Genomic DNA, 12281 nt, shown 5'->3' with positions numbered 1-12281 from the left:
ATAGTCTCCGATAGGGGCTCGACGTTTATATCGCACTATTAGAGCGAAATATGCCTATAGCTAAGACTGAAGCATCGGCTATTAATAGCCTTCTATCTATAGACTAACGGTTAAACAGAAAGGCAGAATGCTACCCTATAGCAGTACCTGCGCAGTTACATTAATAAGAACCCCGAGGACTAGGTTAACCTCCTACAACTAGCTAAATTTGTATACAATAACAGTATCTACTTATCTACTAAGGTCTCCCCTTATTTTACTATAATAGGCTAGAACGCTGCCTTACTATAAGATCTATTTACCTCGCTCGAGGCCGAGCGCAAGGAAAGGGAAGCGTATTAAGTACTAATACCTAAGACACTAGCGGCTATTAAGAGGATTCAAAAGATACGAGAGATTCACGCTAAGATAGCTAACAAACTAGCAAAGGCCTAGGCCTATTAGAAGGCCTATTACGACAAACACTATACACCGATAACCTTTAAGCAAGGCGATATAGTTATGCTAAGCACTAAGAACCTCCGTGTCCGCAAACACCTATTACCTAATAGCAAAACAAGACCTAAGCTCGCACCGAGATATATTAGCCTATTCTGTATTCGAGAAGTTAAGGGCTCTTCCGTATAGGCCTATTAGTTATAGCTTCTACCCTATTATACTATCTATAACACCTTCTATATATCCCTCCTTAAACTATACTATTAGCGCGAAGGTAATAAAGCGCCTACTAAGTTAGAAGAAGTCTTAGCCGATAGTAAAGAGCTATAGTCTATAGAGCGTATACTAAAGCATTAGACTAGACAAGGCAAGAAGGAGTACCTCCTAAGATAGCAAGGCTATTTACCTAAATAGGACTCGTAGGAGGCTAAAGACTCTTTTAAGGATATAACTGAGTTGTTAGACGAGTATTAGACTAGTATAAAGAACAAGAAGAAGGCTAAGGGCCTATAATGCCGCCTAGGAATAATACTACCCCCGGGGTGCTATTAGCTAACTAATTAGAGGCAAGCAATTGTTAGTAAAGGACAATAAGACTACACTACTATAGTAAACGCGCACCGAGTGTTAATAAACGCGCTATAGCGCGTTAACTAATCGCACGCTCTTTTAAGGGCTCTACCTCTTTACTAATACGCCCTATAAGGCCTTCTCCTAGCACTTAGGTCCCCCTCTTGTTCCTTTATTCTATCGAGGCCTCGAGGCCTAGGCAATCGGCGAGGACGGCGCGGCCGGCGCGGCTATATTAGTAACAGTATTGCGGGGTATATTGCTATTCGAAGAAGGAAGACGACGCGACTATATTAGTAACGGTATTGCTAATATTATTATTAGTTAAAGAAGGAAACCGGAAGCAAGGTAAAGTTAGCGCTAAGACGGCTAGCGCCGCTATTATTAACATTACCTAGTTACTACTATTGTTAACCTTACCTATATTAAAACTTTAAGGCCGAGTTAAAACTTTAAGCCGCCTAAAAGATTAAGCGACTAATAGACTAACTAAAAGCAAAAACTATAGAGCTAAGCTAGCTAGGGTCGATCTTGCGGATAATAGGTTACTCCTCGATCTATCTAACCCTTTAAGCGAGGCGAACCTCTACTACTGCACTTATAATAGCCTTTACCTATAGAAACTAGACGAGCTGTATTTTTTAAAAGATAAGATAAGATTGACAATTAAAGGCTACTAAACCTAACTAATTAGGGCTAGTAAAACTACGATAGTAAATAATAGCCCTCGTAATAACAAGAACAATCCCTTGTAATAATAAGAACAACCCTCGGAAGCGGACATTTCTAGGTCTTTTAAGAGTAGACGCAGAGAACTCGGTACGACATTACTTAGAACGGGGGCAGTACTATAATACCTTATATACCTACCTATTATAGTAGGGAAGGTGCGCTCGTATTATAATTGGTCGATAGCCCTCAATTCTTATAGTTATATATTACTTTATTATATATAAGGATAGCGTAGTTAGAGTTGGACATTGTATTAGAAGGTAAGGTTTAACATAGTTATATAATTAGTAGTTATGCGTTTAATTTAGCGCGGACTAAGTAACTTATAGAACCTACTAAGTTAGTAGTAATAGAGGTTAAGACTAGAACAAAGACCGGCTACGAGAGCGCGGCCTTTAGAAGGGAAGCGTATATTAGGACTAAAGAGGGTACACGTAATTAGTATGTAACCGGGCTCGAGTAAAGCTAGGGTCTCGATGCCTTAGGCAGGGCTTAGCGCTTAGTAGTAGGCTAACTAGCCTGCCTTCCTCCTTCTCCTCCTAGCTCCTTATCGAATACTACTTGTACCTACTACTACCCTATCTACCTACTAATATACCCTTCTTACAGATATAATAAGCTTCTTCTACTAATTCCGTATCCGTTACGAGGATCGATATAAGCTTACTATCGTTATATACCGAGGATAGAAGTAGTATAATATAGCCCTAATAGGATATAAGAACGCGCCCCTATACGTATAACAATAGATTAATATATTACTTAGAAACGAGGGATATTAGAACTTTACGAAGGCCTATATCGATAATATCGTAATATAGAGCTCTACTTTAGAAGAATATATCGAGAACCTATATAAGTTGTTAAGGGCGCTAGAGGTACGAAACTTTACTATATCTAGGAAAAAGGCCTTCCTCGGATTCCCTTCGATTACGCTTCTTAGATAGTTAGTTAATAGATTCGGAGTGTCTACGCTAGAGGACAAACTTACCGCGATACGGGCCTTACGTTTTCTAGAGACTATAGGCGATCTAGAAATATACCTAGGGCTAACTAGGTAGCTACGACATTTTATAGCCTACTACGCTTAGCTAGCCGAACTGCTATAAAAGCATAAAACCGAACGGCTAAAGGACGCGCCTAAGGCCGGATACGTAAGGAAGCACTATACGAGTACGGTACGTATCGAGCTAACGCTAGAGTTATAGCAATCCTTCGCCGCGGTTTAGAAAGCATTCGTATAACCGAGTATACTATTATATTACGACAGAATACGGCTACTATATATTCTACTAGATGCCTCTAAAAGGCGAGGTTTTAGAGTAATAATTGCGTATCTTAAGGGCGATGCGATAATAGAAACAATATCTCCGAGGACTAAGCTAGAACCTATACTATTCCTATTAAAGACGCTAATATCTACCGAGCGTCGATACTAGCTAACGGAACTTAAGGTCGCGGGCCTAGTTTAGGCCCTTATTAAGATATAGTAGATAGTCGACGCCTTAGAGCATCCGGTAACAGTCCTAACAGACTACGTAGCGACTACTAGAATCGTAAATTAGACGGCCCTAAACTTAAGCGTAGCCGACAAGTTAAACATTCGATTAGTTCAAGCCTCGCTATATCTCTTATAGTTTCGGAACCTTAAGGTATATTATATTCCTAGTAGAGAGTATACGGTACTAGACGCCCTATTACGACTACCTATAATAGACGAGGGCGAAAGTACGGAAGACGTACTAGACGACCTCGTAATATCGTTCCTAATATAGGAAGATACGTTCTATACTACCTAACTAGAAATTCAGCTAGACTTCCTTAAACAAATCTAGGCGGTATACCTTACCGACTAATACTTAGCCGATATTAGAGAGGTTACTAGGAAGGACCCTAAGGACTATAGATTTTACTAGCGGGATAACCTACTATAGTTCGGCTATCGACTTTATATACCGAATAGATTAGAGGGTAACATTTTTAAGGCAACGTACGACTACTAGTTCTATATTAGCGGAAATCGGATATATACGAAGGTCTAAGAATAATACTATATTAGATATCTCGATAAGAAGATCCGGCGATACCTCGCGCACTATCCGGAATATCTACGAGCGTAGACTTCGCGATATAAGGAATACGGTTAACTTTAGCCGATTGTAATAGAGCCGCTTCCGTACTATACGGTAACGATAGACTTTATCGTTATACTACCTAAGGACGAGGAATTCGATACTATTTATACGCTTATATACTATTTTACGAAAGCCGTTCTATTAGTTAATAGTTATAGTATATTTACGGCTAAGGCGTAGGCCTACCGGATACTAGACGCCCTTCTAAAATTAGATTAGAGTCTGCCTTTAGTAACTATTAGTAACCGAGACTTAAAATTTCTATCGCAATTCTAGAAGACTATATTTAAACGCTTAGGAACTAAACTGCTATAGTCTACTATATACTATCTCTAGATCGATAGTTAGTCGGAACGAACTAACTAAACAGTAGAGATCGCCCTACGATACTAGATAGCTAAATACCCGGATCGAGCTATCGAGTAGAGGTACGCGTTACTATAACTTTAGTTTACTATAAACAATTTAGTTAACGCTAGTACGGGTAAGGCACCTAACTAATTACGGTTCGGGTTTAAGCTAAGAGAAGCACCTAACTACTAGGTACCTATAGTCGATCTTAGAGACCGAGATCTTTTAAAAGCCGAGGTAGAAGACGCTATAGCCTATATAAACGCAAAAATAAAAATTAGGTATAATAGTAAATACTAGCCTTAGGAACTAGAAGTAGGTTAGATAGTTATACTCCGGCTTAAGAACTACTACGTACCTAGAGTTACGAATAAAAAGCTATCCGATAGGCGAGTCGGCCTATTCCTAATCGAGAAGAAGATAGGCAAGAACGTATATAAGCTTAAACTCCTAAAGAACTAGCAAATCTACCTAGTAATTAGTATAGCGGAACTAGAGAAAAACCTAGAGGAAGAGGACCCGTACGCTACCGGGAGAACGAGAGCTACGAAGCGGAATATTAAGGTATAGGAAGTAGAGATAGAAGTTTAGGTTCTAGCGCTACTACTAGATCGGCGAATACGGTACGTTAGTAGGCGCCGAAAAGAGATCGAGGAATACCTAGTACGATAGGAATAATAGGGAGCCGAATACGATACTTAGAAATAGATAGAGTACCTACCTCCCGCTATAGTACGGCGTTACCGGAAATAGCCGAAGTAAAGCAGGTAACGGAAGTAAAGATAAAGCACTTTCGCGTAACGTCGCATTTTCTACCGCGCGATATCGATATTAACTATAATATCGATATCGATATACCCCCGATTATAGTAAAGTATTCTATACCTTTATATAAACATTATAGAACGCAATTATACCCGCTAATCTAGTAGAGCGCTAGAAAGAGACAATACGCGTAAAGCTCGAGGAGCGTTATAGATAACCAAGTAAGAAGAAAGCGCTTACTAAGGCTTCCTATAGAACCTAGTATAGTAGTAACTAGGGCTATCGCGACGCCTTTATACTTTAGGACTAAGTTTTCGATACTATTACTAGTACTTAGGAAGCCTATAAGCTATAGAAGACTAAGGAATACGACTACCGTTACGTCGAGGACTATAATAGGAACCTTAAGGCTTTCCTTACTAAAATCGGTAATATAGGGGTAACGATCGAGATCTCGGAAGGAACTAACTTTCTTATTATACTTATAGCTAACGTTATAGAGCAGATCCTAAGTAGCGCCGACGCGGCCGGAGCCTTACCCGACTTAAACGAGGTTCTCTAAAAGCGGGGCTATAGAGTAGTAAAGATAGATAAAGATACCCCGAAGAAGAGTAGTAAGAAGGGTTCGAAGAAGAGGGTAAAAGAGGAGAGTAATAACGAATACGAATACCTCCGTCTAGTAGAGCGCGCCTACGGCGATCGCAACCCTATCTCGATTAGAAAGATACCGAACGAGAGTACTAAGGATACTCTAACTTTTATAGATATTAATAGTAATAGAGGAACGGTCGAGAATACCGAGGGCTCCTTCGTAGCTATTAATACTCCGGAAGATATAGCTTTCGACGCTTCTCGTTTTTATAATAGAATTTAAGAACATTACGATATAATATAAAAATACGAAATTATAGATACGATTATAAGATTACGACTATAGGATATAGGCTTTTTTCTAAAACCGGTATTTATTAAGGAAGGTATTAAAGAAGAATAGGGAAGGAAGAAGGGTCCCCTAGTTACTATATATTTAGCCTTTCTTAGAACTTAATAAGACAATTATCTATCCACACTACAATAGGGGTAGCCGACTTGCTTACTTAAGACACTTTACTTTACAAGTCTTATAATTATTATTTACTTATTTACTAAGGTGTTTACATCTCTAGTGCTGTTTAGCTATTCCTTGTAGAATATTATCTAAATCGAGTATTCAGTTTTTAGGCGCGCGCTTACGACATTACGTGCTACGCCTAGACTGGACTAGACTTTTAAGAGCGGCATAGCAGAGCAGAGCACCTTCCTAGCTGCGTTTCGAAAATGAGGCACGATTTGCCGCTCTTCTTTACTTAGCCTAAACTCCCGTGCTTCCTATATAAGGGGGCTCTATAGCACCCGACGCGACTGTATTAAAGCAGTTAGCATAACTTTTAGCTCTCTTCTTAATTCGATGTAGAACAATTAGAACACGATGTATCCTAGATTAGTTATCGGCGGTAGCCCGATATGTCCTTATAACTTTACGGCTAGCTATCTAGAGGCGGCGTTATTATTTTAGATAATGCCTAGGTAGGGTTCTACATTTATATATAAGTCTTACAAATAGCCGTATAGGACAGGGGTACGACTGTTATATAGCCTTACATTTTGTATATTAGACGTGTATCTTAGTCTAAACAGCCTCTAATGCCTCGTAGTAGGTCTATACGATAGACCGAGTAATATTTGCGTCCTATAGCCCGATATTGTAGGTATTTAAGACCTCGTCGCTATCGTCGTCGCCCGTCGTAATTGCCGAGTAGGTTTAATCCTTAATACGAAGCCTAAGGCTACACATTCTCGTTACCTTTACCGCCGTTCTTTGCTCTTACTACTACTTTAATAGACTTCCTTTATAGCGCTAGGTAGACTAAATTAGCTAGGATTATAGAGCGGAGAGAGCTGTAGGCGATATAAGAGATAAGGCAATAGGCTTCGACTATTATACGGCATCTAAGAGTAAGCTAGAATATTCGTATCGTACGAGCGCGAGCGACCGTATACTAGAGCTAAGTGCTAATAACGAACAAAAAGAAGAAGAAGATCGTAGTCGCGGCGGCGGCGGCGGCGCTAAAAGCGCGAGTAATACGTAGTAGCAAGAAGGACCTCGAGATCGCGACCGAAATAGAGTCTATAGCTATTCCTACGCCGGACGCGTCTAATGCTAGCGGACGGGCAGCCGAGTCTATAGATGCTAATAGAGATAGGGATAGAGCGGCTAGTATTAAGCAAGATATTGCTAAGGAAGAGCCTATAACTATACCCGGCGTTAAGGTTAATAGCGAAGGCGAAGTTAGAGTTAAAGTTGAAGTTAGAGTTAACGAGACCGAAGCGTAATAACAAACACTACAAAACGATACTTCTAGCTAACGCAGACGAGCTCGCAAGTCGACGAGTGCTTAGCTATAGTTAGATACGAGGCACAACTTTCTAGGGCTTAAGAACGAAGGAGATGCTAAACGAGCGGCTTAGAGACGAGAGCAGATTAAGCGAGAACGCGAAAGTCGACTAAGGTAGAAGTAGAACTAGGACCGACGACCTTTATTCGATGTCGAGTCTTTAGTAGACGAAAGCGACTACTACTTAGGCGACGAGAGCGGAGACTAGCAACCGACGAAGCAAAGGAAGAAGAGGCAGACTAGGTAGGACATCTTTACTAAAAGAGTATAAGCCTTAGATAGACTATTAGCAAAGACTCTAAGGCAGGGGTTTATAAAACCAAGTATACCTGCTCGCCCGAAGCTAGTAGATTTATTACCGATAAGAGCACCTTAGAAGAAGCCTAACTAGAAAGAGACAAAGCACTAGATACTAGAAGAGATAGTAACTGCTATAAAGACTTCGGGTAATATAGCGAAGCTAATAGGCGAACAAGTCTAGTCGTCTATAGTTAAGTTAAAGAACAAGCGTAGCAATTAGTAATAGACATATCGCTAGTACTACCGGACCTTCTAAGGCGACAACTACGCGCAAGTTCGAAAACATTAGACGGCCTGCGTATCTTTGCCGGTCGCTATGTAGGCCTCTAGTCTTTTTACTAATAGCAGTTACAAAGCCGAGCTAGATAATAGGCCTACTAGTATAACGGATATTAAAGGTCTTTAGAAGAAGAAGGTAAGTAACAATGTTAAAGGCCTATCTATTGCTATCCGCGAGCGTAGTAGATAGTAATAGACCCGGCTTTTCTGCTATACATCTGTAGTCCTCGCTATTAGACTTGCGTAATAGACTAACGACGGCGGCCTTAGTAGTTATTTACTATCCGCATACGGCATGTTCGTACGCCTACTTCTCCGGATTATTTAGCATCGTCGAGATTAGCAAAGACTTGTCTATTGCTATCCGCGCCGCTCGCGGATAGTAATAGACTATATTTTCTACCGTAGGATATCGTTAAGATAGCTAATAGTAGCTATATAGGTTGATATAGTATATCGAAACTAGGTTCTCGGCAAGGGCAAAGCGCTAAATACCTGCGAAGATCCCCTATTCCTCGCGATCTTTAAAGCGCTCTATCTCGACTATAAACCTCCGACTGTACGTAGGCTCGGCGGAGAAATGCTTAATGCAGCTCTTAGAGAAGATGCGGTCGATATGCGCGTAGATATCTAATTATCGACAAACCGAGAGAGTATAACGATCGTTAGCGATAGCTAGAACAACTGCCGAGATAAGTATATTATTAATATTCTAGTATATACTAGAGATTACAGCTAGATGTATAATTATATCGAGGTTAATAGCGAGACTATTAACGGCGAATTCCTCGCCTATTATCTTAAGGCCGCTATCGAAGACATCGGGCCTAAGCATATAATCGCTGTCTATCTAGACGGCGCTAGCAATAACGGCAACTATACGGATCTCTTACGTATAGAATACCCGCACCTAGAGACTTAGCTCTATTTCTCTTATCGCGCTAACCTTATCGGACAAGATTGGTTTATAATACTACTTATTAAAGAATGGATTACTAAGTTTAAGGTTGTTACGAGATAGATCAAGATATATAGTAAGCACCGTAGAAGGCTTCGAAGATAGGCGAAGAACAATTCAACTTAGAAGGAACCTAGTCTTCTAAGTCCTATACGATAGCAAGGAATAGTCGACTTAATTAGGTTCCTACGTACTATTAAGGACACTATTAAACATTTAATACGCAACCGAAACTTCTTTATACCTACGAGCAAGTAGCAGAAAGCGAAGTAGGAGGAGGTTTATAGCATTGTTATAGATAAACGCCTCTAGATTGCCGCTAACTAGCTTTACGGATTCTTCAAACCGCTACTCTAAGTAACAGTCCTCCTCGAAGCTAATACGCCACTAATGAGTGCTATATACCCTGCCTTCTATGCTCTAAAGTACGTCGTTAACAAGACGGCGGTCCCGCGAGAGCTTCTTAGCAATAGTATAACTAAGTACGACGTTATAAACGAGCTCTGTATAAAGCTCAAAGATCGGATAGATAAGGTAATCCTTACGCACCCGTTAACGCTAATTGTATATATTAGCGATCCTGCTTAGCGTCTTAAGTAGGACAATATCAAATACATTACCGAAGAGGAATAGGACGCTATCGATTAATACCTAGAAAATGCCGAGTAGTAGGTAGGCTACTACGAAGGATAGTCTTACGATATAAGCCTTGAGATCCGACGGCTTGCTAACAATATCGGGGAGTACGCTTACGATAGACGCAATTGGCATTTTGCAATCCCTCGAGATATATAGTAAGACCTAGAGCTCTAGCGGCAAAGATCGGAGGTAGATTAGTATAAGTATAATAGCATATAGTCACCGGCGTACGAATAGTAGTATATAGACAGTATTTAGCAAGGCAAGACAGCTAAAAGTCTCGCAGCATTAATGCGAAAGGCGCACTCTATACGTATATCTACTAGACCTACAGAACGTAACTAGAGTGCTTTTACAACAATCTATACAAAGGCACGTAACCGACTAAAAGCTCGGCGAGCGAGCGACCTTATTAAAGCATACTAGAACTCTAGGATTCGCCGCTAGATCGTAATAGAGAACTAAAGCGATAAGCACAAGGAGCGCTATAAGAAACGCCTAAAGCTGATTAGACTTATTAATATTAACGAGGTCGACCCTGTTAAACCCGAAGCTAAATCTACTAAAGTACTAGCGTACTTAAGTGGTTGTGATCTAGCAACGATTATGCGGCCTACTTACTAGCTCGAGAGAGACAAGAATAGCGAAGTTTGGGAGGAAATCGGAATATATAAGGCAGTTAACTATACCGGTAAAACGACTAATAAGGAGGCCGTAGGAGACATTAATAGGTTAGAACACGAAGACTACGTCGATCTCGATACTATAGATGTGTAACCGCTAGGTCTAATACCTAGTCGTATCCGATACTGCTTCTTCTTACTTAAAGGTATTAACCCCTAGTCGGCAATTCGCAACTTATAATTTATAGGTAGAGGGAAGAGGTCTACGTCGCTTGCTATCCGCTAGCAGCGCGGAGGGTAACAGACCGTCTTCTCTAGGCGTCGCCGCGGTCGTACGGAGCCTAAAATACTTAGCCTTATGCCTCTAAGACTTAGGCTACTCGTTCCGCTAAGAAACAGGTAGGTAAGTTTTAGCTCTTTAGGACTAGCTCTTAAGATAAGAGTATACTAGTCGCTTGCTATCCGCGTCGCTAGCGGATAGTAAGCGACTGTGTCCTCTCTTACTAATATTGCTGCCTAGGCTTCGGAACGATCTACTACTCTAACGACATTTTAGCTCTTATACTTGCGCTAAGCGATAGTAGTAACGATGATATGTCTCAAAGCAATATCGCTTACTATCCGCGAGCTAAGCGGATAGTAACAGACACTTTTTTTCTATAAAGTCGACTCTCGTACTAAAAGCCGAGCAGTATACAACAATTCGAGGTCCGAATTCGACGAAGACCTTACTACGACGGAAGGCGGCACTATTCGAAGGACTATATACGCAAAGACGGCATACTAGACAAGCTTAAGCGCTCGCTAGAGGTAGCAAAGCATTCCGAACGCTCTAAGTGTGTATACTCGATACCGCCTCGTAATATTAACGAGGATAATACCTAGGAAGAAGATTAATTAATAGCCTTAGGCCACCGTCGTTTTCGTATTAAGCACTTTTACTAGCGCGCTTTTAGCGATTATATACTTAATCGACGTATCTCGAGCTACCGGCCGGCTTGAGTTTACGAGGCTTAGCATAGCTTTACTTACTAACACTATTATATACCGCTCTACCTACTACCTATAATAGACTAGCATACACACCTACTACCCCCTACTAGTGCCTGCCTATTATCACCGCTGCCCTCTAGACCTCTACCGAGACATCTAGCCGCCGAGAACCGCTACTTCCGTCCTGCTACCGTATATCTCGGATTCTCTCTAGTTTCGTACGCCGAGCTACTACCCCGGGTTTATACACTAAGCCTATATAATAGACCAAACCTGTAGAGCTTCTAACCTATAAGAAGCCTCTAAAATTCTATAGGTTTAGTCTAAGTGAGTGTCTCTATCCCTTCCCCTAACTAACTTTATAAGATGATTTTATTATGCTTTACGAAGCATTCCTTTCCTAGCTAGCAGCTAAGAGGAGACACATTACATTCTGAAATTCAGTCAATCTATACTATCTATACTGCTACAATATTATTAGAATTGAGCTAACCACTCTACTAAACAGCCTACATTCTTTTTTTTTTTGTATACCTATAGTCCTATATGCTAGGCAGATAGCATAGTGGATAGTGTGGTAGATAGTGTAGTAGATAGTGTAGTAGATAGCATAGTGGATAGTATAGTAGATAGTGTAGTAGATAGTATAGTAAATGGCATAGTATAGCATACTGTATAGCATGCTAGGTAGATAGTGTAGTAGATGGCATAGTGTATAGCATACTAGGCAGATAGTATTGTAGGCTATATACGACTAGTGGACTGACTAACTAATACTAGTTTGTAGGCCTGCGATCGTAATTTCCGCCTACTAGCAACTTCTAGCCTGCAGCGATACTTCGGGATAAATATTAAAAGGCAGCCTCTATCGCAGGCATTCTTAGCACCGCTATCTTAGCCTAGTTAGGCGGTCCAACCTCGGGCTTCGTCGTTATCGAGTTAAGCACTTTTACTAGCGCGCTTTTAGCGATTATATACTTAACCGACTCAACTCGGTAGCCGACAGCATACCGTATTAGATTGATTAGCTTAATTTGCAAGCACTAGTTTCTGTTAATACTAG

The sequence above is a fragment of the Pseudocercospora fijiensis genome, assembly GCF_000340215.1.
Source record: "Pseudocercospora fijiensis CIRAD86 unplaced genomic scaffold MYCFIscaffold_5, whole genome shotgun sequence".
Lineage (NCBI taxonomy): Eukaryota > Fungi > Ascomycota > Dothideomycetes > Mycosphaerellales > Mycosphaerellaceae > Pseudocercospora > Pseudocercospora fijiensis.
Note: the sequence above shows the minus strand (reverse complement) of the source record.